Raw genomic sequence first — 11,491 nt, forward strand, 5'->3', positions numbered from 1 at the left:
CTGCAGTAAAATGGAATAGATTGAGTGCCTGTATGTGGCAGTCCCAAAAATTGTTCAAACCAGAGGAGCAGGTAGGTGGCCCTGCAGTAAAATGGAATAGATTGAGTGCCTGTATGTGGCAGTCCCAAAAATTGTTCAAACCAGAGGAGCAGGTAGGTGGCCCTGCAGTAAAATGGAATAGATTGAGTGCCTGTATGTGGCAGTCCCAAAAATGTTTCAAACCAGAGGAGCAGGTAGGTGGCCCTCCAGTAAAATGGAATAGATTGAGTGCCTGTATGTGGCAGTCCCAAAAATTGTTCAAACCAGAGGAGCAGGTAGGTGGCCCTGCAGTAAAATGGAATAGATTGAGTGCCTGTATGTGGCAGTCCCAAAAATGTTTCAAACCAGAGGAGCAGGTAGGTGGCCCTCCAGTAAAATGGAATAGATTGAGTGCCTGTATGTGGCAGTCCCAAAAATTGTTCAAACCAGAGGAGCAGGTAGGTGGCCCTGCAGTAAAATGGAATAGATTGAGTGCCTGTATGTGGCAGTCCCAAAAATTGTTCAAACCAGAGGAGCAGGTAGGTGGCCCTGCAGTAAAATGGAATAGATTGAGTGCCTGTATGTGGCAGTCCCAAAAATGTTTCAAACCAGAGGAGCAGGTAGGTGGCCCTCCAGTAAAATGGAATAGATTGAGTGCCTGTATGTGGCAGTCCCAAAAATTGTTCAAACCAGAGGAGCAGGTAGGTGGCCCTGCAGTAAAATGGAATAGATTGAGTGCCTGTATGTGGCAGTCCCAAAAATTTTTTAAAACAGAGGACCGGGTAGGTGGCCCTCCAGAAAAATGGAATAGATTGAGTGCCTGTATGTGGCACTCACAAAAATTGTTTCAAACAGAGGACCGGGTAGGTGGCCCTCCAGAAAAATTAAATGCATAAAGTACTATAGGTAGAGCCAGTGGGCCCTGTCAAAAAATAGCCAGTTTCCTCTGCTTTACTGTACAAAGAGCAGGAGAAGGAGGAAAATGAGGAGGAGGAGGAGGAGTGGATAAATTATTCAGGTTGAGCTTCCTTCACCTGCTGGAGATTGGAAATTAGGAGAAATCCATGCTTTATTCATCTTGATAAGCGTCAGCCTGTCAGCGCTGTCAGTCGACAGGCGTGTACGCTTATCGGTGATGATGCCACCAGCTGCACTGAAAACCCGCTCGGACAAGACGCTAGCGGCAGGGCAGGCAAGAACCTCCAAGGCGTAGAGCGCCAGTTCGTGCCACATGTCCAGCTTTGAAACCCAGTAGTTGTAGGGAGCTGTGTGATCATTTAGGACGATGGTATGGTCAGCTACGTACTCCCTCACCATCTTTCTGTAAAGATCAGCCCTACTCTGCCGAGACTGGGGACAGGTGACAGTGTCTTGCTGGGGTGACATAAAGCTGGCAAAAGCCTTGTAAAGCGTACCCTTGCCAGTGCTGGACAAGCTGCCTGCTCGCCTACTCTCCCTCGCTACTTGTCCCGCAGAACTACGCACTCTGCCGCTAGCGCTGTCAGAAGGGAAATACTGTTTCAGCTTGTGCACCAGGGCCTGCTGGTATTCATGCATTCTCACACTCCTTTCCTCTCCAGGGATGAGAGTGGGAAGATTTTGCTTGTACCGTGGGTCCAGGAGAGTGAACACCCAGTAATCGGTGCTGGAATAAATTCTTTGAACGCGAGGGTCACGGGATAGGCAGCCTAGCATGAAATCTGCCATATGCGCCAGAGTACCAACGCGTAAGAATTCACTCCCCTCACTGGCCTGACTGTCCATTTCCTCCTCCTCCAACTCCTCCAACTCCTCTTCTTCTGCCCATACACGCTGAACAGTGAAGGACTCAACAATGGTCCCCTCTTGTGTCTCGCCAACATTCTCCTCCTCTTCCTCCTCATCCTCCTCCACCTCCTCCGATATGCGCTGAGAAACAGACCTCAGGGTGCTTTGGCTATCAACAAGGGAATATTCTTCCCCCGTCTCTTGTGACGAGCGCAAAGCTTCCGACTTCATGCTGACCAGAGAGTTTTTCAACAGGCCAAGCAGCGGGATGGTGAGGCTGATGATGGCGGCATCGCCACTGACCATCTGTGTTGACTCCTCAAAGTTACTCAGCACCTGACAGATATCAGACATCCACGTCCACTCCTCATTGTAGACTTGAGGAAGCTGACTGACCTGACTACCAGTTCTGGTGGAAGTTGACATCTGGCAGTCTACAATCGCTCTGCGCTGCTGGTAAACTCTGGATAACATGGTCAGTGTTGAATTCCACCTCGTGGGCACGTCGCACAACAGTCGGTGAGCGGGCAGTTGGAGGCGGCGCTGCGCTGCCCTGAGAGTGGCAGCATCTGTGCTGGACTTCCTGAAATGCGCACAGATGCGGCGCACCTTCGTGAGCAAATCAGACAGATTGGGGTATGTCTTGAGGAAACGCTGCACTATCAGATTTAACACATGGGCCAGGCATGGCACATGTGTCAGTCTGCCGAGTTGCAGAGCCGCCACCAGGTTACGGCCGTTGTCACACACAACCATTCCCGGCTTGAGGTTCAGCGGTGCCAGCCACAGATCAGTCTGCGCCGTGATGCCCTGTAATAGCTCTTGGGCGGTGTGCCTTTTGTCGCCTAGGCTCAGCAGTTTGAGCACCGCCTGCTGTCGCTTAGCGACGGCACTGCTGCTGTGCCTAGAGCTACCGACTGATGGCGCCGTGCCCACGGATGGTAGTTCGGAGGAGGAGGTGGAGGAGGGGTGGGAGGAGGAGGAGGCATAGTAGGCCTGAAACACCTGGACCGAGGTAGGCCCCGCAATCCTCGGCGTCGGCAGTATATGAGCAGCCCCAGGGTCAGACTCGGTCCCAGCCTCCACCAAGTTAACCCAATGTGCCGTCAGCGATATATAGTGGCCCTGCCCGGCAGCACTCGTCCACGTGTCCGTGGTCAGGTGGACCTTGTCAGAAACGGCGTTGGTCAGGGCACGGATGATGTTGTCTGACACGTGCTGGTGCAGGGCTGGGACGGCACATCGGGAAAAGTAGTGGCGGCTGGGGACCGAATACCGAGGGGCGGCCGCCGCCATGAGGTTGCGAAAGGCCTCGGTCTCTACTAGCCTATAGGGCAGCATCTCCAGGCTAAGCAATCTGGAGATGTGCACATTAAGGGCTTGGGCGTGCGGGTGGGTTGCACTATATTTGCGTTTCCGCTCCAGCGTCTGGGGTATGGAGAGCTGAACGCTGGTGGATGCTGTGGAGGATCGTGGAGGCGACGATGGGGTTTTTGTGGCAGGGTCCTGGGCAGGGGGCTGACTAGCAGCTGACACAGGGGAAGGAGCAGTGGTGTGCACGGCCGGAGGTGAACGGGCTTGTTGCCACTGAGTGGGGTGCTTAGCATTCATATGCCTGCGCATACTGGTGGTAGTTAAGCTAGTAGTGGTGGAACCCCTGCTGAGCCTGGTTTGGCAAATGTTGCACACCACAGTCCGTCGGTCATCCGGTGTTTCCTTAAAGAACCTCCACACTTCTGAAGATCTAGCCCTCGCCGCAAGAGCCCTCACCACGGGAGCTTCACTAGTTGACAGTGGCGCTGATGCACCAGCTCTGGCCCTGCCTCTCCGTCTGGCCCCACCACTGCCTCTTCCAACCTGTTCAGGTCGAGGACTCTCCTCCGTCTCAGAAGCACTGTGTTCACCCGGCCTCTCAACCCAGCTTGGGTCTGTCACCTCATCATCCTCCGATCCCTCAGTCTGCTCCCCCCTCGGACTTCCTGCCCTGACAACAACTTCCCCACTGTCTGACAACCGTGTCTCCTCATCGTCGGACACCTCTTTACACACTTCCACTACGTCAAGAAGGTCATCATCACCCACAGACTGTGACTGGTGGAAAACCTGGGCATCGGAAAATTGCTCAGCAGCAACCGGACAAGTGGTTTGTGACTGTGGGAAGGGTCCAGAAAACAGTTCCTCAGAGTATGCCGGTTCAAATGCCAAATTTTCCTGGGAGGGGGCAGACTGGGGGGGAGGAGGCTGAGGTGCAGGAGCTGGAGGAGTGGCGATTTCGGTGACATGGGTGGACTGCGTGGAAGACTGACTGGTGGTGGACAAATTGCTCGAAGCATTGTCAGCAATCCACGACATCACCTGTTCGCACTGTTCTGGCCTCAACAGTGCTCTACCACGAGTCCCAGTAACTTCAGACATGAACCTAGGGAGTGTAGCTCTGCGGCGTTCCCCTGCTCCCTCATCAGCAGGTGGTGTCTCACCCCGCCCAGGACCACGGCCTCTGACCCCTGCAGTAGTTGGACGCCCACGTCCCCGCCCTCGTCCTCTACCCCTAGCCCTCGGGTTAAACATTTTTAAAATGAGAGTTATAACTTTATTTTTTTTTTTACTTTTTTTTGTTTTTTTTTGTGTTTTTTTTTTTTTTTTTTGTGTTTTTTGTTTTTTTTTTAGTTTTTAAAACCAAACAATGCTATCCTATTGCTATGGCTATTTTCTAGCCAAGTATCAAAGGAAGCACAGTACTATGCCAGATGAGATGACACTGAGTTATTGCCTAATAGAAATCCAACCCCTACTGAATTTTGCCACTTCGGCCTTTGCTATGGATATGTGCGCCACTAAGCGCAGAACACAGCGGTCGCAAGTCTCACTACAAATTGCTCAGAATTGGCAAGTACATGCACTGCAGAAACTACAGCCACCAGCAGATCAACCAGAAATCAAATATATAGAACGCTACTGTAGGCTTCAAGAAGCTGTTTGTATTCTCCTATGGCTATTTTCTAGCCAAGTATCAAAGGAAGCACAGTACTATGCCAGATGAGATGACACTGAGTTATTGCCTAATAGAAATCCAACCCCTACTGAATTTTGCCACTTCAGCCTTTGCTATGGATATGTGCGCCACTAAGCGCAGAACACAGCGGTCGCAAGTCTCACTACAAATTGCTCAGAATTGGCAAGTACATGCACTGCAGAAACTACAGCCACCAGCAGATCAACCAGAAATCAAATATATAGAACGCTACTGTAGGCTTCAAGAAGCTGTTTGTATTCTCCTATGGCTATTTTCTAGCCAAGTATCAAAGGAAGCACAGTACTATGCCGGATGAGATGACACTGAGTTATTGCCTAATAGAAATCCAACCCCTACTGAATTTTGCCACTTCGGCCTTTGCTATGGATATGTGCGCCACTAAGCGCAGAACACAGCGGTCGCAAGTCCCACTACAAATTGCTCAGAATTGGCAAGTACATGCACTGCAGAAACTACAGCCACCAGCAGATCAACCAGAAATCAAATATATAGAACGCTACTGTAGGCTTCAAGAAGCTGTTTGTATTCTCCTATGGCTATTTTCTAGCCAAGTATCAAAGGAAGCACAGTACTATGCCAGATGAGATGACACTGAGTTATTGCCTAATAGAAATCCAACCCCTACTGAATTTTGCCACTTCGGCCTTTGCTATGGATATGTGCGCCACTAAGCGCAGAACACAGCGGTCGCAAGTCTCACTACAAATTGCTCAGAATTGGCAAGTACATGCACTGCAGAAACTACAGCCACCAGCAGATCAACCAGAAATCAAATATATAGAACGCTACTGTAGGCTTCAAGAAGCTGTTTGTATTCTCCTATGGCTATTTTCTAGCCAAGTATCAAAGGAAGCACAGTACTATGCCAGATGAGATGACACTGAGTTATTGCCTAATAGAAATCCAACCCCTACTTAATTTTGCCACTTCAGCCTTTGCTATGGATATGTGCGCCACTAAGCGCAGAACACAGCGGTCGCAAGTCTCACTACAAATTGCTCAGAATTGGCAAGTACATGCACTGCAGAAACTACAGCCACCAGCAGATCAACCAGAAATCAAATATATAGAACGCTACTGTAGGCTTCAAGAAGCTGTTTGTATTCTCCTATGGCTATTTTCTAGCCAAGTATCAAAGGAAGCACAGTACTATGCCAGATGAGATGACACTGAGTTATTGCCTAATAGAAATCCAACCCCTACTGAATTTTGCCACTTCAGCCTTTGCTATGGATATGTGCGCCACTAAGCGCAGAACACAGCGGTCGCAAGTCTCACTACAAATTGCTCAGAATTGGCAAGTACATGCACTGCAGAAACTACAGCCACCAGCAGATCAACCAGAAATCAAATATATAGAACGCTACTGTAGGCTTCAAGAAGCTGTTTGTATTCTCCTATGGCTATTTTCTAGCCAAGTATCAAAGGAAGCACAGTACTATGCCAGATGAGATGACACTGAGTTATTGCCTAATAGAAATCCAACCCCTACTGAATTTTCCCACTTCGGTCTTTGCTATGGATATGTGTGCCACTAAGAGCTAAACACAACGGTAGCAAGTCCCCCTGCTAATTCCTCACAAAATGGTAAAAGATGCAAATTAAAATAAAAAAAGTAGAACGTTATTGTAGCCCTAAGAAGGGCTGTTGGGTTCTTTGAGAATCACTCCTGCCTAACAGTAAGCTAATAGAACACCCTAACGCTTTCCCTGAGCAGCAGCAGCTCTCTCCCTAGCGGCATCCAGAGACAGAATGATCCGAGCAGCGCGGCCAGCGGCTAGTCTATCCCAGGGTCACCTGATCTGGCCAGCCAACCACTGCTATCGACGTGTAAGGGTACCACGTCATGCTGGGTGGAGTGCAGAGTCTCCTGGCTTGTGATTGGCTCTGTTTCTGGCCGCCAAAAAGCAAAACGGCGGGAGCTGCCATTTTCTCGAGCGGGCGAAGTATTCGTCCGAGTAACGAGCAGTTTCGAGTACCCTAATGCTCGACCGAGCATCAAGCTCGGACGAGCATGTTCGCTCATCTCTAGTATTAACCTTAATGGTAATAACATAAACCAAGCCTGTTTTGTGACCCTTCACCACACATTCCAACATACATTTTGGAGAGTTGAGATGGAGCCTCTGGATGAGGGTCAATAAAGCAAGACCAACCAATAGGGGAATAACACTAAATAAATTACCTTCATGTGATGCTTCATTCCCATCAAGACAGACGATGCCACTGTTCACATCACCAGACTGCACTGCCTGGCGTAGAAATAAACACCATGGCATATGTTGAGATGTGGTATGAGTGGTGGTATGATTGAGTTTGCATGGGCCCATGCAGGTGTGTATATGGATGTAAGTATGAGTGTGTTTACACTGTTGTTTGTTCATTTACTTCCCAACTAGTTTTGCATTTTTATATTTTTTATGTCATATTGACATTTATCTAGCAATTGGATTGTATATATATTATATATTTTATATATATTTTTTCATACATTCTTGTATCATGCTTATGATCATTGTATACATGTAATAGGAATTAGTTAGGGCATTGTTTTTCATTTCTTGTTTGTCATTCATTCATTTACTTATTTATTAATTTATTGATCTATGAATATATAAATGTATTCTTCACTTTGTACATCTGATATGGCTCATGCAGGCTTACACTTCTTCATCAATTTATTCTGCCAGGTATTTATATGTGGGTGCCGCATCATTCGGGCACCCTTGAGGAAGCCGCGGTGCGATACGCATCTTTTTCTGGGCCTCATCCCCACACTTCACTTCATAAGGTAATACAAGCACAAAAATTTTTTGGGTGGCAGATGTACAATATATAGTGTATAGGTAGCTTTTAGCTCCATATCAGCCATCTTGTCATCTTTGTTGGCCTAAATTTGTCCAATATATGTATATATTCAATTTTTGTCCTTTCTTTTCTGCAGGTTTTGTGTGCTAGCGGGACGAATGCAAAGTTTTGGGTACTGGCAGGATGAATGCAAGGTTACAGACACTGGCAGGACTCAGAACAGTAAACAGGCTCCTAACCATGTTGGGTAACTGGCTCTAGCAGGACTCCAATACTGGCAGAAACAAGGGAAACAGGATTCCAGCATTGGCAGGTGCACCACAAGTCAGTAGACCCAGATCCGGCAGAGGTGCACAGAGAAAGTCCAACATAAGTCCCAGAAGACACAAATCAGGTAGACATGTTCAGATTGTCTGGTGCAGGAGAAAGTATAATCTGCCATGGGTCTCCTGAGTAGCAACCAAACATACAGCTCCAGTATGCCACCCCCAGCAGCTGACTGGCCATAGTCCTGCACCATTCATCCCCAGGCTGATACAGTCCTGAACACTATTATGAATCATCCAGCTTTCCAGAGATACTGAAAGACAGTTGGGAGTGGCTGCCACTAGAGTCAATCCAGTCCAGTCAGTCCATCCAAAGAACAAATAAAGAAGGAAACTGAAAGAGTGAAATAGTGACAAACAAAGACGACAGATCATTTTCCAAAAATTTGGGTAACTTCCATGTATGTGAATATTAGGGCCGATGTTTCATGTGTTGTACAAAGCATGAGAAAGTCACATTTCTTGGTGCTGAACATGAGGCAAATTATTTCAAAAAGTGGTTGGGGCAGGGCACATGGCAGACCAGCCAAATTTACGATAACCTGTGCTGGAAAACTGGCATGGGTAACAGCTGAAATATCTGCATAGGACCTGGCATAGATTTCAATACTAATTGAAGAGGGTTGATCTGGGATTACTAAGAGGTCAGAAATACCACTCACAACTAAGTCAACTTATGTGTTGCATCACCAGGGTCGGTTTCAGACAAACTGGGGTTCTGGGCAAAACTAAAAGTGGGGCCCCAAAATAAAACTAGTTTATGAACAGTCACAGTCAGTAATAGGCTCCCTTTAGCCCTGCCCAATAATAACATTTGTAGTTGACAAACAGTAGTGTAGTAAGGCAATCTGTAATATGGGATTGTAGGAAAATTTTATAGGATACAGATGATAGGTAGAAAGATGATAGAAAATAAATATGAAAGGTGATAAAGATTTATTGATAGAGGATAGATAGATTTATATATGTATACATATAAATTAGATTATATATAGATACAGTAGCTAGATAGATGATAGATATTTACAGTAGAAGAGAGACAGTAGATGGATTGTAAATAGAAGATATATAGATAAATAGACAAAAAAGCTAGATAGATAAATGGTTATATAGACAGATATATACATATGAAATAGACAAATTATAGGAAATAGATAACTAGACAGATAGATGATAGATAAGTTATAGATGACAGCTGACAGATGATAAGCATCTTCTCCTGGGAATTCAACCAAGGGGTAGTAAAGGAGTAATACATCCTCTTCCCACAAACGTCCACATGCAGGGGCCCCTTGGACCCTGTGCATCGCGGTGGGACCAAGAAGAGTCTCCATCAATGGATACTGGTTTTACAGTTGTAATGGTGGAGATCCCAACAAGAGGCATGGTACACATTATTTATGGCTGTGATGAGAGTGTTCCACATGTAGATGTGAGTGTCCTATAAATGTTAAAAAAATCTAAGTATACTAATTGACCTAATAGGAATGGAGCATTCAGAAAATAGGAGAAAATCTTACAGCTTCTTAGCTCATACAGATACTTGATACCGAGGGTCCAAATACCTTTTTATGCTTTGCATTGTGCCAGACATTGGCTCATGGGGCATATGTTCATAGTCAATATATGGTCAATGTCACAAACTTTCAGTCCTCTAAGATTACATCTACATCTGTAAATAAATTTTATGGAATGTGGCATAATACATGAATGCATAGGTTGTGCAGGGGATATGATGAATGATTGTGTATTCTTTCAACCCTGAAGAATTGGTAAAGGTTTCCATGAGGATAATATTTATGCAGGACACACACTTGGCAGAATTACCAAAAAAGGTCTGTGAATTCAAAAAAGGTTTGGAGTAGGCCATTATCATAATGGTTTTTAACCAATATATCAGACATGTTCTTAGACCTTTGGGCTGCAATGCATAGGTACGGTGCTAGAAATTGTGGTCCGTCAAGAGAATTGCCAAAATTTTATTCATCTATGCCAATCGGGAATTGATACAAATCTTACCTGTATATTTGTTGAAGCAACATAACATGTCTTGTCTTTGCCGCCGTTTAACCCCAGTATATTCCATTTTAACCCCTTAAGGACGCAGGGTATTTTTGCTAATTTCTCGCTCTCCATCTTCAAAAATCCATAACTTTTTCATTTTTCCGTGTACAGAGCTGTGTGAGGGCTTATTTTGTGCGTAACAAATTTTACTTTCCCATGATGTTATTTATTATTCCATGCCATGTAGTGGGAAGCCGCAAAAAAATTCCAAATGTGGAAAAATTGAAAAAAACTGCATGTGCGTCATGTTCTTGTGGGCTCAGTTTTTACGACTTTCACTCTGCGCTCCAAATAACAACTCTACTTTATTCTTTGGTTCGGTACAATCGCGGTGATACCAAATTTATATAGGTTTTATTGCGTTTTAATACATTTTCAAAAATTAAACGAATGTGTACAAAAAAGGAAAAAAAATTTTTGCCATCTTCTGACGCTAATAACTTTTTCATACTTTGGCGCATGGAGCTGTGTGAGGTGTCATTTTTTGCGAAATGAGCCGACGTTCTCATTGCTACCATTTTGAGGACTGTGCGACATTTGGATCATTTTTTATTACATTTTTTATGTCATCTAAAAAGGTGTAAAAGTCGCGTTTTGGACATTTGGGCGCCATTTGCCGTTCCGGAGGTCACCGCCGTCAATAACCGTTTTTATATTTTGATAGATCGGGCATTTTGGGACGCGGCGATACCTAATGTGTCTGTGATTTTTACTATTTATTATATTTTATATCAGTTCTAGGGAAAGGGGGGTGATTTGAACTTTTAATATTTTATTATTTTTTTACATTTTTTAAACTTTTTTTTTTCTTTTTTTTTCCACTATTTCTTAGACCATCTAGTGTAAATTAACCCTAGATGGTCTGATTGCTCCTGCCATATACTGCAATACTACTGTATCGCAGTATATGGCATTTCTGCTCACTATACATTACAATGAGCCACAGGCTCATTGTAATGAATATGCAGAAGCCATGTATCCTCGGGTCAAACGAAGACCCGAGGTTACCATGGCAACCGATCGCCGCCCCCCGATGACGTTCGGGGGAGCGGCGATCGGAGGTAAGATGGCGGCGCCCATGCGCCGCCAAATTTAAAGTGCCGCCGGCGACTTTGCCGGCGGCAAAGAAAAGGTTAACACCCGCGATCGGTGCAAGCACCGACCGCGGGTGATAGCGATGGGTCTTTGCTGCGATATGCAGCAAAGCCCATCTCTGTATGAAGAAGGCTCAGCCCGTGAGCCTTCTTCATACACCCTTCATAGCTCCGTGGCGGATATATCCGTCACGGAGCGTGAAGGGGTTAATGGATCCACCCTGAAGACGCCTCCAAAGTTCTTGTGCTTGTTTTTTTAAAGGCTACATCTATGGCACAAATGCACCTCTTTCATATAAAAATTGACCAACTAGAGCTGCTTTGACTGTTTTTCTGGAGTGTGAGTTAATTGATGTTATACTTGATAATTTAAAACATTG

General features: G+C 45.7%; 1 long non-coding RNA gene across 1 annotated transcript in view; it reads left to right on the forward strand.

Moving 5' to 3' along the window:
* LOC140134200 (uncharacterized) overlaps positions 1 to 8,274 on the forward strand; it is a 34,125-nt gene extending 25,851 nt beyond the window's left edge. Inside the window, exons 2-3 of the long non-coding RNA XR_011856116.1 lie at positions 7,510 to 7,610; positions 7,764 to 8,274. This is a non-coding gene — a long non-coding RNA (uncharacterized lncRNA). The remainder of the gene's footprint in view (positions 1 to 7,509; positions 7,611 to 7,763) is intronic.
* Positions 8,275 to 11,491: the final 3,217 nt, after the last annotated feature.

This window comes from Engystomops pustulosus, chromosome 5, assembly GCF_040894005.1.
Source record: "Engystomops pustulosus chromosome 5, aEngPut4.maternal, whole genome shotgun sequence".
Lineage (NCBI taxonomy): Eukaryota > Metazoa > Chordata > Amphibia > Anura > Leptodactylidae > Engystomops > Engystomops pustulosus.